A 22,257-nucleotide genomic window follows, 5' to 3' on the forward strand; every position below is an offset into this window, starting at 1 on the left:
AAGGATTAGCTTTGCTAGATTCAGCCAAATGCTGTGAAAAAAACTTGCACAGCACTGGCACAGATCTGCCTGGCAAAAACTGATAGGAACTGATGTAACCTAGTCCTGAAAAGGACTGCAATTACAATTAGTCTTTACTCCCACAATCTATCTATTTAAGAGCACAGACCTGCCTGATTAAAGTCGTAGGAAATGCTGTAACCTAGTCCTTAAAAGGACTGCAATCACAACTATTCCCTACTCCCAAGCTATCTGTAGATTTGTGCAAAAATTGGCTTGAAATTAACAAGGTATAGCGCACACAGCAACAGCGGTGCCGTCTAACACGCAGCTGCAGCAGTGAGAAAATGGTGGCGACGGGGAAAATGGCTTGGTCTTATAGGGCAAGGACATGTGACATACACTGCCAATGACACATGCCCTTGCTTGTGTGAAAAAAGCACTTTGCTCCGTGTGTGCGCTGCTGATAGGCTGACAGATTGCACCTCCCCACTGTAAATGCGGGAAAGAGAAAAAAAAATGGAGATCTTCATTATTCCTGCAGAGATCCATCCCCTGCCCCTCCCCCCACCCCGCTGCTCACTCAAACTGCGTATTAACATTAATTTTCATCAATACTGAGAAAAAATCCAGTTATGATTTTGGTGCACGAACAGTTATCGAACATAACCTCGAACAGCCGAATTTTTCTCAAATCGTTCGTGTTCGCCGAACGGCTCGAACACCGCCCAAAACAGCTCGAATTTGAGATTGGCGAACAGTTCGAGTAGAACAACGCTCATCTCTAATCTCTTAGCTGATCAAACTTTGCCCTCCTGAAGTTCAGTGTTTTTGTGACTCCCTTGCTGGGCACCCTACTGAAGCACATGTGGAATTGTATAATGTTGTGGTCACTATTTCCCAGGTGCCCCCCGACCTGCAGCTCAGTTATTCTGTCTGGCCTGTTAGTTAATATTAAGTCTAAAAGGGCCGTCCCTCTAGTTGGTTCCTGCACAAGTTGTGACAAATAATTGTCTTTGATAATTGACAGAAACCTGTTTCCTTTCTGAGATCTACAGCTTTCGGTTTCCCAGTCTATATCGGGGTAGTTGAAGTCCCCCATAATAATCACCTCGTTATTTTTTGCTACTTCGTCTATTTGTCTTATTAATAGACTTTCCGTGGCTTCTGCTATATTTGGTGGTTTATAACAGACTCCTATGATAATTTTATTATTGTTTTTTGCCCCATGTATCTCCACCCATAAGGACTCGACCTCCTCATTTCCCTCCCATACATTCTCCCGTATTGTAGGCTTTAGACACGTCTTTACATATAGACAGACTCCACCCCCTTTCCGATTTCTTCGATCCCTTCTAAACAGACTGTAACCCTGTAAGTTAACTGCCCAGTCATAGCTTTCATCTAACCATGTCTCGGTTATTCCCACTATGTCATAGTTACCTGTAGATATTTCTGCTTCCAGTTCATCCATCTTGTTTGTCAGGCTTCTGGCATTTGCTAGCACGCAGTTTACACGATTTTGTTTTGTTCCTTTTGTTCCAATCTTCTCCCTGTGGATTGTATTAGAAATTTTCTTACCTCCCTTCCAAGTATCTTGTCTTGGACCTTCTTTGTCGCACTTCATATCTTTCATTAGTATGTTCTCTGGTTTCATGTTCGTGTCCGGCGTTTTTCTTCCCATCCCCTCTTCTTCTAGTTTAACGCCCTCCTGATGAGTGTTGCGAGTCTCATGGCGAATGTGTGTTTCCCGGGTTTGTTGAGGTGTAGTGCGTCTCTGGCAAGGAGTCCGTCATAGAAGTAATTCACACCGTGGTCCAGGAAACCAAATCCTTGTTGTCTGCACCATCTTCTCAGCCAGTTGTTCACATCAAGGATCCTGTTCCATCTCCTGACGCCATGCCCGTCTACTGGAAGGATAGAAGAAAAAACTACCTGCGCATCCAGCTCTTTTACTTTCTTCCCCAATGCTTCAAAGTCCTTGCAGATTGTCGGTAGGTCCTTCCTTGCCGTGTCATTGGTGCCAACATGTATCAGAAGAAATGGGTGGACATCCTTGGAACTGATGAGCTTCGGTATCCTATCGGTAACATCCTTGATCTTCGCACCTGGGAGGCAGCATACTTCTCCCACCACCACCACTCTTCTTCCCCTCTTGGCTGTCCTTTTCCTTGTCGCTTCTGGGTGTTTCTGGGTGCTCTTTTCTTCTTTGCTGGCTGGTAGTGCCTCATCCTTAGGTGTGCCATCTTCGTCCTCCACAAGTCCTTGGAATCTGTTTCTCAGTTGTGTGGTAGGTGGTGTCTCCATGGTCTTCTTGCTTCTTTTGGTCACTTGCCTGCCTCTGGAGGTTCTCTGACGCTTCCTTCACTTTCCATGACCAGTAGTGACGCTTCTGTTCTGTCCAGGAAGTCTTCATTTTCCTTGATGAGTTTTAATGTCGCAATTCTTTCTTCCAGTCCCCGCACCTTTTCTTCTAAAAGAGCCAGTAGTCTACACTTCTGGCAGGTGAAGTTGGTTTCATCTTCTGGTCGATCTGTGAACATGTAGCATATGTTGCAGCTCACCATGTAGGTTGTCACATCTGCCATGCTGCTCCTTGTCCCTGCTGACTTGATGTCTGTCTTCTTTCTTGTGATACCCTAGGCGCGCGGTTTGGCGATGCTTTCCAAGCAGCTGGTCCCGGCTGTATCCAACGATCTTCTAGCTGAGGGAGACTCTTCGCTTTTCCCAGAAGGCACCTAGAATATGCAAATTGTCCTCTTCAAGCTTCAATCCCTGGTTTGGTGATGCTTTCCAAGCAGCTGGTCCCGGCTGTACCCAACGATCTTCTAGCTGAGGGAGACTCTTCGCTTTTCCCAGAAGGCACCTGGAATATGCAAATTGTCCTCTTCAAGCTTCAATCCCTGGTTTAGTAGTCATTGTTACGTTTTGCTGTCAGAAGGTCATTGGTTACTTTGAGTGCAGTTTCAGTAGAATGTAGGGGGCGGAAGCCAGACTGTGATAGGTCTAGAAGAGAGTGAATGGAGAGGTAACGGGTAATGCGGGAGTAGACCAGGCGCTCCAAGAGTTTAGAGATGAAGGGGAGATTGGAGACTGGTCTGTAGTTGTTTGTGCAGGAAGGGTCAAGAGAGGGCTTTGTTAATAATGGAGTAATGATGGAGTGTTTGAAGGAGGAGGGGAAGATTCCAGAAGAGAAGGAGAGGTTGAAGTTAGGTGAGTAGTGATGACTGAAGAGAGAGACTGGAGTAGGTGTGAGGGAATGGAGTCAGTGGTGCATGTAGTTTTGATGAGAAGAAGAGAAGCGCCTGGAGACTTCTTCTTCTGTGACTGGGTCAAATGTGGAGAGTGATCCAGGGGAAATGTGGGGAGGGATGGGAGTCATGGCACTTGGTGGCTGGTAGCTGATTTCCTGACAGATGTTCTCTATTTTCTCTGTGAAGTAGGAGGCCAGGTCCTCAGCACAAATGTAAATTCTATTAGCCCTGGTTGGGTGAGTTTTGTGTTGAAGAACTTCACTGACACAATTAGAAGTATTAAAAAAAATGTCTCTGTCTCAAGATTTATAAATGTTCTCCTGTGTAATGGCTGTTTCCGACCATGCAGGAACATGGTCGAATATATCACAGCTCCTGGGGAAAAAGCAAAAGAGAGTATATAGACAGGACAGCTGATTTTTTTGCTGTAAAACAATTTTTAAACCCCTTCACGACGGAGCTAACTTTTGTTTTTGTTTTTCGCTTTTTTGTCCCCTTCTTCCCAGAGCTATAACTCTTTATCTTTCTGTCCACATAGACCTATGAAGGCTTGTTTTTTGCAAGACGAGTTGTACGTTTGAATGACACCATTCATTTTATCACACAGTGTACTGGACAATGGAAAAAAAAATCCAAGTTGGGAAAGATTGTGAAAAAAACGCAATTCTGACATTGATTTTTGGAAATTGTTTTTATGGTGTAAATTTTGTTGTGAAAATGACCTCACAATATCAGAGGCGCATCGAACTGACAGCTGGCTCAAAGAAGGTGCAGCATGCTGGCTCCCAGTGATCAATTGTATTCATGTCTTTCAGATTCTAGTACAATTGAAATCCTGCATTTCCAGATCAGGGCGACGTCAGCAGTGTGATCAGGTCATGTGATCACGGTGCTAATGTCACTCAGAGGCTCTGCAGAGGCGAAGACGACGGCACTGCATTGGTGGTAAGTGATCCAGCCTCTAATGGAGCTGAAGACATCAAAGATAATGGTGGAGGTTTTGGACATAGTTTGGGGGACTAGGAACGGATGGGTGGGGATGCAATATGGGAAGTCCCAGTGGGAGAAATTTGAGTACCCAATATGAGGAGCAAGAGGGAGATGAGAAAACAGTGAATGGGGGATGAGTGCAGACACATGTATGGGGGGAAAGGGGGAGAAATTTGAGGATAGAGTGGGGGGAGTAATTTGAGGACAGTATGAGAAGCAAGGGAGCAGGATGGGTGCGTACACAGTATGGGGAGCGAGGAGGCAGGATATTTGTGGACACAGTATGAGGAGCAAGGAGGAGAATGTATGTAGACATAGTATGAGGAGCGAGGGGAAGAATGTATGCAGACACAGCATGAAGAGTGAGGGTGATGGGATGGGTGCGGACAAAGTATGGGGAGTCAGGGAGATGTGTGAGGAGGCAGTATGGAGTGAGGGGGTAAGTATATGAGGAGACAGTATGGTTAGCAGAGGGGATGTGAGAGGAGACAGTTTCAGGAGGGAGGAGGAAATGTGTGAGTAGACTATTAAGGAGAATAGTGTGAGGAGATTGTATGGCAGAAAAGTGTGAATGGGCACAGAATAGAGACTGAGTCATGTGTGGATGGGTAGCATGGAGGGACAAAGTAAGGGCGCAGCCAGGAGGGGACAGTATGCCAAGGAGGGTGATGAGGGGTCACAGTATAGAGACTAGGCCCTGTCGTCGCCACATAATAAGAGACATTCTGAGACGTTGTGCCTGCTCCAAATTAAATAGAAAAATCCAAATATGTGTACGATAAAGCCACACTGATACATTGAGCATCAGGGTAGGTCTCTCTTTATTTTCAGCATGACATCATCTTTAGTGATGAGCGAACAAGCTCGCCACTGCTCGGTACTCGCCCGAGCATCACGGTGCACGACAAGCTCGGCGATTGGCGAGTATTTCCGGGTTGCTCAGGCGGGAACTCTGGTCCCTTCCCTGCATGTTTGGCGCTCTTTAGATAGTCAGTGAACATTCAGGGATCGTCTGCCACACACTGTAATGCCATAGCCATGTTGGTTGTGGGCATTACAGTTATTGGCTGGCTGCACAGAATCATCAGGTCTATATAAGACCTGGCAGTGCTATGCTCATCACAGTCTACCCCGGAAACAGGCAGAGTAAGGAGAAGTGCTGCTGAGTCAGGGAGAGATTTGCTTGTTTATTGTTAGTATAGGTATTCCACAACATATATATATATAGCCATCTGAACTAACAGTCCTTCTGAGGACTAACAGGTTACATAGTTACATAGTTACATAGTTTATAAGGCCGAAAAAAGACAAGCGTCCATCCAGTTCAGCCTATTTCTTGTGCACTGCAGCTATTCCGCAGCGTTGAGCCAGGGGAAGGCAAAAAAAAACCATGCGGTATAGGCCAATTTACATCATTGAGGAAAAATTCACTTCCCAACTCCAATCTGGCAGTCAGATTAAATCCCTGGATTAATTAACTATCACTAAGCATAAGATGTAATTTTATTGTTCTCAAGAAAGGTGTCCAGGCCTCTCTTGAACTCATTAAGTGAGTTGGACATCACCACTTCCTCTCCCAGAGAGTTCCAGAGTCTCACGGCTCTGACCGTAAAGAATCCCCTTCTATGCTGGTGCAGGAACCTCCTTTCCTCCAGACGCAGAGTGTGCCCCCTCGTCTTTGTCACCATCCTTGGTATAAACAGGTCATGGGATAGATCTCTGTACTGCCCCCTGATGTATTTATACATGTTTATGAGGTCTCCCCTAAGCCTTCTCTTTTCCAACGTAAATAGGCCTAATTTTGACAACCTCTCTGGGTATTCTAGTCCCTCCATTACCTTTATTACCTTAGTCGCCCTCCTTTGTACCCTTTCTAGGGTACACAGCTGCATAAATTCAGTGGTGATAGCACGAGTTAGGCAAGCAGGCACTGTATGTGGCAGACTGCAGTGCATACAGTGCAAGAGGGTTCATTGAAAGTCCTGTTAGTATAGGTATTCCACAACAAATATAAATATATATATGCTGTATATATATATATATATATATATATATATATATACACACAGTACAGACCAAAAGTTTGGACACACCTTCTCATTTAAAGATTTTTCTGTATTTTCATGACTATGAAAATTGTACAATATGAATTAACATGTGGAATTATATACTTAATGAAAAAGTGGGAAACCACTGAATATATGCCTTATATTCTAGGTTCTTCAAAGTAGCCACCTTTTGCTTTGATGACTGTTTTGCACACTCTTGGCATTCTCTTGATGAGCTTCAAGAGGTAATCACCAGAAATGGTTTCACTTCACAGGTGTGCCCTGTCAGGTTTAATAAGTGGGATTTCTTGCCTTATAAATGGGGTTGGAACCATCAGTTGTGTTGTGCAGAAGTCTGGTGGATACACAGCTGATAGTCCTACTGAATAGACTGTTAGAATTTGTATTATGGCAAGAAAAAAGCAGCTAAGTAAAGAAAAATGAGTGGCCATCATTACTTTAAGAAATGAAGGTCAGTCAGTCCGAAAAATTGGGAAAACTTTTAAAGTGTCCCCAAGTGCAGTTGCAAAAACCATCTAGCGCTACAAAGAAACTGGCTCACATGAGGACCGCCCCAGGAAAGGAAGACCAAGAGTCACCTCTGCTTCTGAGGATAAGTTTATCCGAGTCACCAGCCTCAGAAATCGCAGGTTAACAGCAGCTCAGATTAGAGACCAGGTCAATGCCACAGAGTTCTAGCAGCAGACACATTTCTTCAACAACTGTTAAGAGGAGACTTTGGGCAAGGCCTTCATGGTAAAATAGCTGCTAGGAAACCACTGCTAAGGACAGGCAACAAGCAGAAGAGACTTGTTTGGGCTAAAGAACACAAGGAATGGACATTAGACCAGTGGAAATCTGTGCTTTGGTCTGATGAGTCCAAATTTGAGATCTTTGGTTCCAACCACTGTGTCTTTGTGCGACGCAGAAAAGGTGAACGGATGGACTCTACATGCCTGGTTCCCACCGTGAAGCATGGAGAAGGAGGTGTGATGGTGTGGGGGTGCTTTGCTGGTGACACTGTTGGGGATTTATTCAAAAATTGAAGGCATACTGAATCAGCATGGCTACCACAGCATCTAGCAGCGGCATGCTATTCCATCCTGTTTGCGTTTAGTTGGACCATCATTTATTTTTCAACAGGACAATGACCCCAAACACACCTCCAGGTTGTGTAAGGGCTATTTGACCAAGAAGGAGAGTGATGGGGTGCTACGTCAGATGACCTGGCCTCCACAGTCACCAGGCCTGAACCCAATCGAGATAGTTTGGGGTTAGCTGGACCACAGAGTGAAGGCAAAAGGGCCAACAAGTGCTAAGCATCTCTGGGAACTCCTTCAAGATTGTTGGAAGACCATTTCCGGTGACTACCACTTGAAGCTCATCAAGAGAATGCCAAGAGTGGGCAAAGGAGTCGTCAAAGCAAAAGGTGGCTACTTTGAAGAACCTAGAATATAAGACATATTTTCAGTTGTTTCACACTTTTTTGCTAAGTATATAATTCCACATGTGTTAATTCATAGTTTTGATGGCATTAGTGTGAATGTACAATTTTCATAGTCAAGAAAATACAGAAAAATCTTTAAATGAGAAGGTGTGTCCAAACTTTTGGTCTGTACTGTATATATCCATCTGAACTAACAGTCCTTCTGAGGACTAATCAAGCTGCATATAATCAGTGTTAGGCAGGAGTTAGGCAGGCAGGCAGTGTATGTGGCAGACTGCAGTGCATATAGTGCTAGAGGATCCATTGAACGTCCCGTTTGCTGCTGCTGTAATAATTGCAGATATTTGTAGACATAGCCTCAGATATATTTTTTTTATTTTAATCCTGGTTATTTGCTTAAAAAGCAATCCAGATTACACCATTTTTCTGCTCCATTTGCTTGTTAGCACTGCAGAATACAGCCTGATCTGTTCCATATTTCAGCGATAAAAATCCAGAAATTTGAACTGATCGTGCAAAATATTGGCCTCCTTTTCCATTTCGTTGCAGTGTGTTAGTCAAGCTATTCACACTAGGTGTCTATGAAGAATAGTATCGGTAAATTACAGGCCTGCTATTTAAAACCGTGGTTCTCTGTCAGACATATCGCCTATAAAAGTGTTCCAAAATCAGCCATTTCTTCCATTTTCATTTTGTAAGTGTGTCTATCAAGCTATTCACACTAGGTGTCTATGAAGAATAGCATTAGTAAATTACAGGCCTGCTATGTAAAACCGTGGTTCTCTGTCAGACATATCACCTATAAGGCTAAGTGCCCATGATGCAGAAATGCTCCGGATTTTTCCTGAGCGTTTCTGCATCTCCCTGGCAGAAAAAAAGCATGCGGATTTTACATGCGTTTTTCCTGCCAGGGACAAGAGTAATTGAAGCGTTTTGCACATGCTATTTCGCATGTAGGTTGTCAAGCGCTTTCCAAGCGATTTTAGCATCACTTGCTAAAGTGCTTGACAACTTGGTCACACCATATAAATCCATGCAACCGGTAAAAAATAAAAAATATGCTTACCTTCTGATGGCCCCCGGTGTCCTTATTCGATGCGTCCAGTCTCCCCGGTGTCTTGCGGTTGTGTAAAAGGACGTGCCATGACGTCATTTAGTCATGTGACGGATCACGCGATCGCTGACGTCAGTGGTCGCGTGACCTGTCACATGATAAAATTACATCATGGCAGGTCCTTTTAGACCATCGTGAGCTGCCGGGAAGCCAGGATGGATCGCTGAGGAGACTGGGGGCCATCAGAAGGTAAGTATAATGTATTTTTTTTATTTTAATTCTTTTTTTTTTTTTACAGGTACTATGGTACCTGGGTCTGGAGGAGAGTCTCCTCTTCTCCAAACCCGGGTACCATCCGCACATTGAATCGCTTAATATCCGCATGTGCACATGTAGTGATGCGGATATTATGTGATTCAATGCAAGTCAATAGCAGCGAAAACGCCGCGATTCCACAAAATAATTGGTAGTGCTGCGGATTTTTCCGCAATGATAATCCGCAGCGGAAATTTCCACAGCTTGTGCACAGCACATGCGGGTTATCATTGGGGAACATGGCAGACCTTCTACCAAGCGTTTTTTAAGCGTTTCTGCAGCGGAATTCCCGCTGCGGCAACACTTAAAAAACGCATAGTGGCCATACAGCCTAAGAGTGTTCCAAAATCAGACATTTCTCATGAACGTGGAAAATATTGTCCTCCATTTAAAATGGGCAAGGGGTGTGGCAAGGGACGGGGAACTGGACGTGATGGTGATGGTGCATGCAGAGGCTGAGGACGTGGCCGTGGGCAAGCTGAAATTTGCCACAACGAACACCCACATCCATTTGTAGATTCGGGCCTCTCTCCCGGCCAGCTTCAAGCGAGTCAAGAGGACAACGCGTGTAGCAATGCCCAAATATTGGAGCAGTCACAGTCACACGACGGCAATGGTGGGAAAGTGCAATTACTGTCGCAAGAGGTGGATGATGATGATGATGAGACACAATTGCCAGAAAGTCAGGAGGACCAAGGTGTGGAAGTGGAAGACGAGGTGGTGGATGATATAGTAATTGACCCAACCTGGAAGGGGGACATACAGCGCGAGGACAGCAGCACACAGGGGAAGGGAGGCGTAGCACCACAACAGGCAGGAAGAAGCAGTGTTGTGGCCACAGACACAAGGTGGGAAAGCCTTCCTCGTAACGCCAACATGACGGAAGAAGCCAGTACAACTGTTAGGTCTTCCCGAGTCTGGTTGTTGTTTAAAGACTCTGCAGATAACCCCAAAAAGGCCATTTGCACCACCTGCCAGACCAGCTTCAGTAGGGGTAGCAGAATTAGCAGCCTGACCACCACCAGCATGATCAGGCACATGGCAGCAAAGCACCAGATAAAGTGGGTCGATCCCCAGGGTCCAGAAACAGTGTCTGCGGGTGACACGACTGCTTCTTCCGCTGTTGTGCATGCACGCCAATCCCCTGTCCATGGCACATGCAAAGATGCCTCCCACCCTGCACGTGTCGTACACTCTCAACTAGCACAATCAGCAAGCACATCCACGTCCTTGTCCCAGTGCAGCGTTCAGTTGTCCCTACCCCAGTCCTTTGAAAGCAAGCACAAATACGCTGCCAACGCCCCACAGGCCACACTACTAAATTCACACATTTCGCGAATGCTTGCGTTCTAAATGTTGACTTTTAGGCTCGTGGTGACGGAAGCTTTCCACAACCACATGGCGATGGCCGTCCCTTGGTACTCGGTCCCCAGCCGCCACTATTTCTCCTGGTGTGCCGCCCCCGCATTACATGAGCACGTGACCCACAACAATACCCGTGCCCTCAACAATGCACTGGGAAAGTCCACCTAACTACGGACACGTGTACAAGTGCCTGTGGACAGAGACGGTATGTGGCGCCCCTAAGGGTTCAGTCGCCACAGAGGTACTGCACCTCACCCAGATGTGTGGTGTCTCTTTCTCTTAGGTAAGGAAGGAGGGAGTACTGCCCGGAACCCCAACACCTGCATCCAACACTACACTGCTGCAGGCCATCTGGAAGGACAAGACGTAATGTATGTTTCCTGCTGAGCCCTGACCCTGGCTGGAGTGGGGGGAACCAAAAGGTAGGGGGAACCAGTAGTGGGTGTGGGTAGATGAAGTAGTTAGGGGGAACACTTTGGTAGGAGTATAAAAAGGGAAGCCATCTTAGTTGGAGAACAGTCCGGGAGTAGAGATGAGCGTTGTTCTACTCGAACTGTTCGCCAATCTCAAATTCGAGCTGTTTTGGGCGGTGTTCGAGCCGTTCGGCGAACACGAACGATTTGACAAAAATTCGGCTGTTCGAGGTTATGTTCGATAACTGTTCGTGCACCAAAATCATAACTGGATTTTTTCTCAGTAATGATGAAAATTAATGTTAATACGCAGTTTGAGTGTACAGCGGGGTGGGGGGAGGGGCAGGGGATGGATCTCTGCAGGAATAATGAAGATCTCCATTTTTTTTTCTCTTTCCCGCATTTACAGTGGGGAGGTGCAATCTGTCAGCCTATCAGCAGCGCACACACGGAGCGAAGTGCTTTTTTCACACAAGCAAGGGCATGTGTCATTGGCAGTGTATGTCACATGTCCTTGACCTATAAGACCAAGCCATTTTCCCCGTCGCCACCATTTTCTCACTGCTGCAGCTGCGTGTTAGATGGCACCGCTGTTTCTGTGTGCGCTATACCTTGTTAATTTCAAGCCAATTTTCGCACAAATCTACAGATAGCTTGGGAGTAGGGAATAGTTGTGATTGCAGTCCTTTTAAGGACTAGGTTACAGCATTTCCTACGACTTTTATCAGGCAGGTCTGTGCTCTTAAATAGATAGATTGTGGGAGTAAAGACTAATTGTAATTGCAGTCCTTTTCAGGACTAGGTTACATCAGTTCCTATCAGTTTTTGCCAGGCAGGTCTGTGCCAGTGCTGTGCAAGTTTTTTTCACAGCATTTGGCTGAATCTAGCAAAGCTAATCCTTTTTGGCCTATTGCAGAGTGTGTTAGTCAGTGGAGTAGCCTATCTGTGTTGCAAGATATACCACCTGTGTATAGAATACCAATTTTTTTACTGCACCTAGTGAAGTAAAATCTTTTGGGCATAGCATCATTCTATTAGTCCATCTATACTGACCTCCATCAGGTTGCAAACTGAATATAATTTTTTTCTGCATCTAGCTCTGAAAAAATATTTGGACTTCTAGCAGTGTGTGGGACTTGTTCTATTAGTCCATCTATACTGACCTCCATCAGGTTGCAAACTGAATATAATTTTTTTCTGCATCTAGCTCTGAAAAAATATTTGGCCTTCTAGCAGTGTGTGGGACTTTCTCTATTAGTCCATCTATACCGACCTCCATCAGGTTGCAAACTGAATATATTTTTTTTCTGCATCTACCTCTGAAAAAATATTGGGCTTCTAGCTGTGTGTGGGACTTGTTCTATTAATCCATCTATACAGACCTCCATCAGGTTGCAAACTGAATACAATTTTTTTCTGCATCTACCTCTGAAAAAATATTTGGGCTTCTAGCTGTGTGTGGGACTTGTTCTATTAGTCCATCTATACTGACCTCCATCAGGTTGCAAATTAAAAATAATTTTTATCTGCATCTACCTCTGAAAAAATATTTGGGCTTCTAGCTGTGTGTGGGACTTGTTCTATTAGTCCATCTATACTGACCTCCATCAGGTTGCAAACTGAATATAATTTTTTTCTGCATCTAGCTCTGAAAAAATATTTGGCCTTCTAGCAGTGTGTGGGACTTGTTCTATTAATCCATCTATACAGACCTCCATCAGGTTGCAAACTGAATATAATTTTTTTCTGCATCTACCTCTGAAAAAATATTTGGGCTTCTAGCTGTGTGTGGGACTTTCTCTATTAGTCCATCTATACTGACCTCCATCAGGTTGCAAATTAAAAATAATTTTTTGTCTGCATCTAGCTCTGAAAAAATATTTGGCCTTCTAGCAGTGTGTGGGACTTTCTCTATTAGTCCATCTATTCTGACCTCCATCAGGTTGCAAACTGAATATATTTTTTTTCTGCATCTACCTCTGAAAAAATATTGGGCTTCTAGCTGTGTGTGGGACTTGTTCTATTAGTCCATCTATACTGACCTCCATCAGGTTGCAAACTGAATATAATTTTTTTCTGCATCTACCTCTGAAAAAATATTTGGGCTTCTAGCTGTGTGTGGGACTTGTTCTATTAGTCCATCTATACTGACCTCCATCAGGTTGCAAACTGAAAATAATTTTTTGTCTGCATCTAGCTCTGAAAAAATATTTGGCCTTCTAGCAGTGTGTGGGACTTTCTCTATTAGTCCATCTATAATGACCTCCATCAGGTTGCAAATTAAAAATAATTTTTATCTGCATCTACCTCTGAAAAAATATTTGGGCTTCTAGCTGTGTGTGGGACTTGTTCTATTAGTCCATCTATACTGACCTCCATCAGGTTGCAAACTGAATATAATTTTTTTCTGCATCTAGCTCTGAAAAAAATATTTGGCCTTCTAGCAGTGTGTGGGACTTTCTCTGTTAGTCCATCTATACTGACCTCCATCAGGTTGCAAATTAAAAATAATTTTTATCTGCATCCAGCTCTGAAAAAATATTTGGCCTTCTAGCAGTGTGTGGGACTTTCTCTATTAGTCCATCTATACTGACCTCCATCAGGTTGCAAATTCAAAATAATTTTTATCTGCATCCAGCTCTGAAAAAATATTTGGCCTTCTAGCAGTGTGTGGGACTTTCTCTATTAGTCCATCTATACTGACCTCCATCAGGTTGCAAATTCAAAATAATTTTTTGTCTGCATCTAGCTCTGAAAAAATATTTGGCCTTCTAGCAGTGTGTGGGACTTTCTCTATTACTCCATCTATACTGACCTCCATCAGGTTGCAAATTAAAAATAATTTTTATCTGCATCTAGCTCTGAAAAAATATTTGGACTTCTAGCTGTGTGTGGGACTTGGTCTATTAGTCCATCTATACTGACCTCCATCAGGTTGCAAATGAAAAATAATTTTTATCTGCATCTAGCTCTGAAAAAATATTTGGCCTTCTAGCAGTGTGTGGGACTCATTGTATTAGTCCATCTATACCAAGCTCCACCAGCTTTTAAATTAATAATAATTTTTAGCTGCATCTAGCCCTGAAAATAATTTTTCTTCCCAATAGTGGTAGCAATAGAAATATGGGGCACGCGCCTGGCTTACAAAAATATACGCTTCATAACAAAAAACACCAGCCTAGCGCACTGCATTAATAAGATGGCATCATCGTCTCCCCCAGTGCTAGGCCTACTACCCAGGCTAGCATTCCTGTGCCTAAAACACAATGTATGGGTCCGCGCTAGCCACTATGCTGAGGGGTCTAAAGCTGCTGCTAACGCTTTATAACAATTCAATTGGCAGATTTTCACAGAGCTCTTCCACAACGCCCACCCATCGGGCAACAGTTGCCCACCTTCCCTATGGGATCTAGTGGCGAATAGTTGATGCCATTAATCAGAGCGTCAGTTGCCCCGTCGACGTGGCAAGCATACGGTAAGGCATGGGAAGAGTGGACACGACTAGTAGCAGGCAGACGGGTTGACCAATGTGAACAAGCCAGATCACAAGTCACCATAGAATTTCTCCACCAGCTAATTATGAGGGGCATATCAGGGGCGTCAGCGCAGCGGTGTCTGACCGGAGTAGCATTTCACTTCCAACTACTGAATTGGGGAGATGTGACAAAGGTTCATCATCAGACAATCCATAAAAGGGTGGAAAAGGGGTCAGCCAAGTCAGGAGTGTAGACGTCCCGTCCCGTGTCACTAAAACTGATTTCTCACATCATATCCCTAACACCATTAACATGACACTCACAATTTGAAGCAACACTACTGTCTACTGCATTTGTGATCGCCTTCTTCGGGGCGCTATGCATAAGCGAATTAGTCCCTCAATCCAAAATTACCACCAGTGGAGGCTTATTACACCAGGACGTAGTCATAGCCAATAATGCAATACGTCTACGCATACACAAATCGAAAACGGTTCCAGCGGGCAGGGGCACTTGGGTACTTCTACAACCCACAAACGGTACACTGAGTTGGGTAACAATAGTAAAAACATATCTAACCATCAGATCACAAAGTCATTTCTTCCTATCACACATTGATGGAATGCCATTATCAAGATACCAGTTCCAAGCTATATTTAATAAATGCATAACATCGGCAGGGAACCACCCCAAAGATTACGGGACACACTCATTCTGCATAGGCGCGGCCACGGAAGCAGCAAGAGCAGGACTGTCAGAAACGGAAGTTCAGAGGATAGGGAGATGGCGATCCACGTGTTTGGCAAGATACATAAGACCGGACTTGTTATCCTAACGTGGTTTGTTTCTTTTACAGGTGACGCTAAGCCAACAGTGTGGGTGATAGGCCACTCGTATATGTATTGGGCAGAAAAAAGGGCAAAAGTCTGCCCAGGCGGGAGGAAATTGGAGTTTCATAACACATATTTCAACTAGAGAGGTATTAGAGGCCTGCTATGGCCACAGGTACTAATGTAGGTAATCAAGGTAGGGAGAGAGGCAAGATGTTCGGTCATCTTAGTTATACAGGCCGGGGGAAACAACCTAGGTCATCATAACAGCGCATAACTAATGGCAATAATGAAACTAGACACTGAGCGCTTCAGAGAATTTTTCACAAAACTAGCGATAGTATGGTCAGAGATTGTGCCGATAGCGGTATGGCAAGGTGCGCGAGACATCACGGCCATCGAACGGACAAGGCGGGTAATAAATATTCGGATGGCAAAATTTAGAAGAGACAGAGGCGGTGTAGTGGTACGACATCGACAACTGGAAGGAGATAAAGCAGGCCTCATACGGCCCGACGTTGTTCACTTAATGAATATTGAACTGGACATATTCCTGTCAGGACTCCAGGACGGAGTGGAACAAGCGTTAAGAGTGATGGGTGGGGGTCAGAGTCCTGCATACGAGTACGCAGGATCCTCCGTGGCCTGGAAATAGAAAGGACATGTTGGAGAGTTACACTTGTTGGCCAACTTGCCGGAGTGGAGACCCAGGGCATGCTGCAACAAGCTGAATTATTTTAGAAATAAAATGCCTTTCTAATGGAATGAGTATAAAGAGTTAATAAAGCTGTGACCGATCCTCACCCATCCAGTTGTAAGAGTTACATTATTGTATTGTCAAGGAAAGGGGGGCGGTAGGGGGGCTGAGTGTCTGGGTTTGGTTGGGGGTCCCCACAGTCTGCCTAGGCTAGATGCATTTAAAAATTCTTATTAGATACACAGGCGGTGCAGCTTGCTTCGCAGCTGGGCTACTACGCCCAAAGTATTGCCTAGGCTAGATGCAGTTAAAAATTCTACGCTGACTAGCAGACACTGAAGATTTGGAGCAGACCTCTGAGCTCTTCAGACTCAACCATCTGTGTTACCCCAAGCCATAGTGTATCTAGTTTCTTACAGTTAAAAAGGGGGGGGAGCGACCCAACCCACCTGGAATTGACGATGCCAACGTCACGTAAGACACAGCAAGGGGACTCCAAAAAGAGTCTCCATTTTTTCCCAAAATTGTGGCACAGACACCACTTAACCCTAGAACGCATACCTGGGGCCTCGCAGGCCCGCCCTGTTAATTGTTTTCTATTTTCTGCAAGATTACTTTAGTTAGAATTTTGAAACTCTAGGTATTCTTCATGTATATAGTTGTTTGTCATTTGAGTTTGAGTTATTCCATGTTATTTGCACACGAGCCTAAAAGGCCCCAGGTATATGAAAGTGTAGATTTTTATGGTCATGCGTTCTAGGGTTAAGTGGCAATAATTGCCCCACAGTTGCTTAAAACGGTTGGTGAGGTGATTTTACCAAATCCTCAAGGTTTTAGTCTCCCAAGGATAACACAGGGGTAGAAAAGTCCTTGCGAATCCATGATTTGTTCATCTTTATGAACGTGAGTCTGTCTACATTCTCAGTGGACAGACGCGTGTGCTTATCTGTCAGCACACCACCAGCAGCGCTGAACACACGTTCAGAGAGAACACTGGCTGCAGGGCATGACAAGATCTCCAAGGCGTGAGTGGCGAGCTCCGGCCATTTTTCCAGATTGGAATACCAAAATGAGCAAGGGTCCAGTGACACAGTCATGGCTTCGATGTTCACTTGGAGATACTCCTGCACCATCCTCTCTAGGCGTTGACTATGTGTCAGACTTCTTGTCTCCTGTGGCCTTGCAAAGGATGGTCTAAAAAAGTGGTGAAACGATTCCACAAAATTGATGTTACCAGCAGATACTGTGTTACTGTTACGGTTTGAGTGATGAAGACTCGACAGTCCCACGGTTGGCAAGTTAGAACTGTGAGATTCACTACGTGCACCACTGGTGTTTTGTGGAAAAGCGCAACAGCGTCTGCAGATACTCCTGCATGCGTCAATCCCTTTTTATGGCAGGAATTATTTCGGCAAATTTACTTTTGTACCGGGGATCTAAGAGTGTGGCAACCCAGTAGTCGGGATTACTTCGAATTCTGACAATCTGAGGGTCATGTTGCAGGTAGTGCAGCAAGAAGGCACTCATGAGTCTTGCGCATCCAGGAGGACCAAGTCCTTGTTGTGTTGGTAGCGAGGTAAGAATCATGCTTCCTTCCTCTGCCCTCTCCCCTCAACCTCGCACAACAGAAATGTGATCAAGGTCTCCCTCATCTGATGAGTCTTCCATGCCCATCGCCAGTTCGTCCTCCACTTCTTCCTCGGCTCCTGCACCTTCCTCAACAGTTTGGCTGCTACCATGCGCCCTGGTTAATCCCTCTCCCCCACCCTCCCATGCCTGCCGCCTTGGTGCTGCCAACCGTCTGGACCTTGGAGATGTTATCCCTTCCGCATACGACTCCTCCTCTACTTCCTCCACCTCCTCTTGTCCCACCACCTGACTCTGAATTCTGTTTAGTGTGTGCTCCAGCATGTAAATCACTGGAATAGTCATGCTGATAATGGCATTGTCGTCAGCACTAAACATCTTCGTCGCCATTTCAAAACTGTGCAGAAGGGTGTGTGGCGCCCCTGAGGGTTCAGTCGCCACAGAGTTACTGCATCTCACCCAGAGGTGTGGTATCTCACCCTCAGGTAAGGAAGGCATATGGCTCGGGACCCTAACACCTGCATCCAACACATACCCGCAGTGGGGGTAGGGCAAGATTGCTCCTAAGGGAGAGCACAGTCCCAGGTCCCTAGCTGGTGGAAGGGTCCTATGTAGTGGGTGCTTAGGGGAGCAGCTTAGCGGAGCACATGACAGGGAGAGTATAAATAGGAAGCTATCTTAGAAAGAGCAAGCCAGTCAGAGGAGGAAAAGTGACAGGAGCAGAGGCTCGGCATGAGCTCTGCTCCAGAGGCGGGCCTAGCCTGGGAGGCCCAGGACTGAAGGAGAGAAGAGAGGAGTGGGAGCAGGAAGGCTCCAGGAACCGAAGGGACCCTAGGGCTATGGGCCGTGCAGAAGGCCACCCGTACTCCTGCTGCTACCAGGAGGTAGAGGGGTCAGACCAGATAAGGGGAACCGGTCCCTCAGCTAGCGGAGAAACAGCAAGGCTCAACTAGAAACCGGAGGCTGCAGCATTTCATGTACTGCAGGTAAAAGTCCACACCAGTCTCACTAAGAAGGAAGCCACATAGGACCCAGGGGACGGAACACAAGTCGCCCGCCAAGGCCCGAGGATACCGGATAGAAGTGTCACTGGGTGTGAGGTGCAGGTAGAAGGCCAGAGAAAGGACACACAGAAGGGGGTCCTGCTAAGTACTCCGGAGCTATTTGGGGGTGGACTGAGCCCCTCACTGAGTACGCACAGCACGACAGGTGAGATTGCTCTGGTACCTGTAATCTGGACTGCAACAACTGTGAGTAAAGATCTTGGGACTGCATCACACGGACTCTGTGTTCATTACTGACTCCCTGCACTACAACCACCATCATCCACCCACACTGCCCTCAAGCTACACTCTTCCTGTGGTGAGTAATAATACCATTGCTGCAAAACCACCAGCTTCAGAGGACTGTTCCGCAGCGGCGGCCCCTTTTGCCCCACTCCAGAGGTGGCGTAGTCGGACATTATAAAACCCATATATACAAATTACCCTTGGATTGACCGCCCTGGATCACGGACCGGGTCACCGCCACAGTGACTACAACCCCCAGCGTCTACCGGCCCGGCTCAGGGTACCCCACGGCCCAGGGGGCGCGTCAACTTCATAGGTCTCTGATCTGAGACCACTCCTGCAGCGTGATTTGCCCCACCTCTGGATCTCGTTGGCCCAGGCTATACGTCAGAACGTATTGCACCAGGGCTTGTCGGTGCTGCCACAGTCGCTGCAACATGGTCAGAGTTGAATTCCACCGTGTCGGCACATCGCATTTCAGCCGGTGAACTGGCAGACCCAACGACTTCTGTAGAGATGTAAGTCATTGAGCTGCGGGATGCGAACGGCGGAAGTGAGCACACAGCGACCGTGCCCCCTGCAGAAGGCCATCTAGTCCGGGATAGTGGGCTAACAATTTATGGACAACCAGGTTCAACACGTGAGCCATACAAGACACGTGTGTGACATTGCCCCGGCGATGCAGCATTGTCGCACACGGCCTTCCCTGGTTGCAGGTCCAGTGGAGACAACCATTCATGAAACTGGGTCTCCAGAGCTGACCACAACTCCTCAGCTGTGTGACTCACATTTCCCAGACATTTCAAAGTAAACACTGATGCCTTGAGCCCTGCTGCCAGCATAGTAAGGAGGTGTGCAGGATTCCTTCTGCGCAGTTAGAATGCAGGTGGCATTACCAGACAGGCTTTGGGTGCAGGTGGAGGACCGAGAGGAGGTTGAGGAGGCAGAAGCAGTGGAGGAACTTCGAGATAAAGAGGATTGACGCACAACTCGTGGGGACGGTAAGACTTGGACAGCAGCCCCTTGTCCTGCTGTCACCATAGTTACCCAGTGCCCAGTCAGCGACATGTAATGCCCCTGTCCATGCCTACTCGTCCAAGTGTCTGTGGTGAAATGCACCCTGTCACACACAGAGTTTCTCAAAAAAGCGGTGATGTTGTGTGCGACATGCTGGTGGAGCGCAGGCACACCTTTCTTTGAGAAGTAGTGCCGACTGAGCATCTGGTACTGGGGCACTGAGACGGACATTAGGTCTCGAAAATCCACTGTGTCCTCCAGGCGGAAAGGCAGCATTTCTGTAGCCAAGAGCTTGCAGATGGTGAAATTCAACCTCTTAGCTTTCTCATGGCTAGGAGGAAATGGTCTTTTACTTTTCCACATCTGAGAGACCGAGGGCTGGCTGTTGTGCTTAGACGGGGTTGAGTAGGATGTCCCCGGCAAACTGCCGGTCTGTGAGGAAGATGCAGGCGGACAAGTTAGATTGCCTTGATCCAAAGCTGGTGCTCTCGATGTCAGAGAGCGCTCAACACCAGCAGGTGTTTCCACTTCCCAATGAACTGATGACCTGCCAATCACACTGGCTGTTGCAGGTAAAGAGGTGGCAGGTCTGCATCCAAAAACATGTGTGACTGCTGTCCCCCCAGTCACAGAGGATGAAGAGGCCGCGGATGCACAAGATGGGGCAGACGGTGGTTGGCCCAGCCTGCTAGGCCGCATTGTAGCACAGTGAGCTTCCCACTGCAACTTATGCTTCATATCCATGTGCCGGTTCATGCATGAAGTACTCAAACTATGGATTTTTTGGCCTCTACTTATGTTTTGGTTACAAATATTACAGATAACACGAGTTGGGTCATCCTTATCATTCTGAATAAATGCCCAGGCTATGCAAGGCTTAGAGCCCATGCGACCTGAAGAGCCACTACGACTTGTGGTCAGAGGCAGAGTTGTGGTTGAGGATGCAGTTGTTGACGTGCTTCAAGTACTCCATCTGTGTCCAGGAATGCGCAACCTAACCTCGTCGTCAATAGCATCTGTGACGCCCCGCTGTGCTTGGTATCACATATCCTAGAAGAGTGTATTGATGGAATCCTCCACAAGAGGCCCCCATAAACATTCACACATCTCCACCTTCCACCTCAGACCAGCAGAGGGAGCCCGTTAGGGATATAAATAGGGAAGGTGGAGCTAGGCAGTTCAGTTCCTCTGAAGAGTTCCTGCAGTAGAGAAGCCTAAGAGAGGTCAGTCTGCAGTGGAGCTCAGTCTAGTCTAGAGAACTCAGTTAATAGTTCAGCAGTGGAGCACGAGGCTCCTGCTAACTAGATTCAGTAAGGCATAACCGGAATCCCTGGAGAACTACAAGTCCCAGGGTGGCTAAGGTGCTGATACGTAACAGAGCCAGGAGACGCTTAGGCCCCGCATAGTGGGAGCGTGAACTCCAAGAGAAGGCCCTACCACAAGGTCAGCCAGCGCAGGACAGAGACAAAGTTAGGCCTAGCTCCAGGCAGGTCAGAAACTTACTACGCAGAGGCAAGAAACAGGAGGCCCTACACCCGCTCATTGGGGAGGATCCTGATATTCACCCTTCACCCTACAGTGCTCCGGGATGTGCCTGAATTTCCTCCAGTAAAAGGTACTGAAGTGACTACCGTGTCCGTTCCCGTTCTTGCTCTGACCCAGCTGGGTCTCGCCTGTCCTGCATTCCCCCTGCATACGCTGCCCTGAGACCTAGCTCCACCTGTGGGGAGCTATACCATCGAGCAGCCTTATCACGGGTCTCAGTGGACTGCTGCAGCGCTGGTGCTTCTCACCAGATACCACAGGTGGCGTCACAAACTCTTATAAAATTAACAATTATCCACTCTTTTAAAGAGTGACCCCAGGGTACGGGCCAGGGAGCCGACCACCGCGACATCCCCAAGGCCAGGCAAAGGCCCGGGTACCGAGTCATCCCCATCCCCTGGGCTAGTCACATCCTCCTCCACCTCCTCCGTTGACCTCATCGACTGGCTGACTGTGGGTTGACAGTAAGTGGGATCTCCAACCTCGTCATCATCACCCTGTGTGTTATCACACCCGTCGTCCTCAAAGCCAACCTCTTCCTGCCCTGACCGAAAAGTCAAGTTGTCGCTCCAATCAGGTATTTGAGTCTCATCATCGTCTTCATCATTGTCTCCACCAACAGGAGTGACAGTTTGGGAACGAGGGTCTACATTATGCTCAGAACCTTCTTCATCTGGTCCTGGATCCGACTTATAAAGATTCTGGGCATCAGTGCAGATCATTTCCTCGTCTGGATTAACAAAAGCTCTGGAGCAGACTTACGTTTCCCAGGCTATAGTATGAGTAAACAGCTCTGCAGACTCAACCATCTGTGTTACCCCATACTCAGACGGGAAGCTGGAGACTTGGGAGCTGTGAGGAAGCAAGTGCGATTGGGGTGACACCTCTGAGGACTGGAATATTTGTGATGTTGGAATTGAGGTGGAGGAG

This window comes from Phyllobates terribilis, unplaced genomic scaffold (assembly GCF_046119375.1).
Source record: "Phyllobates terribilis strain yellow unplaced genomic scaffold, ASM4611937v1 Scaffold_1__5_contigs__length_1240528914, whole genome shotgun sequence".
Classification (NCBI taxonomy): Eukaryota; Metazoa; Chordata; class Amphibia; order Anura; family Dendrobatidae; genus Phyllobates; species Phyllobates terribilis.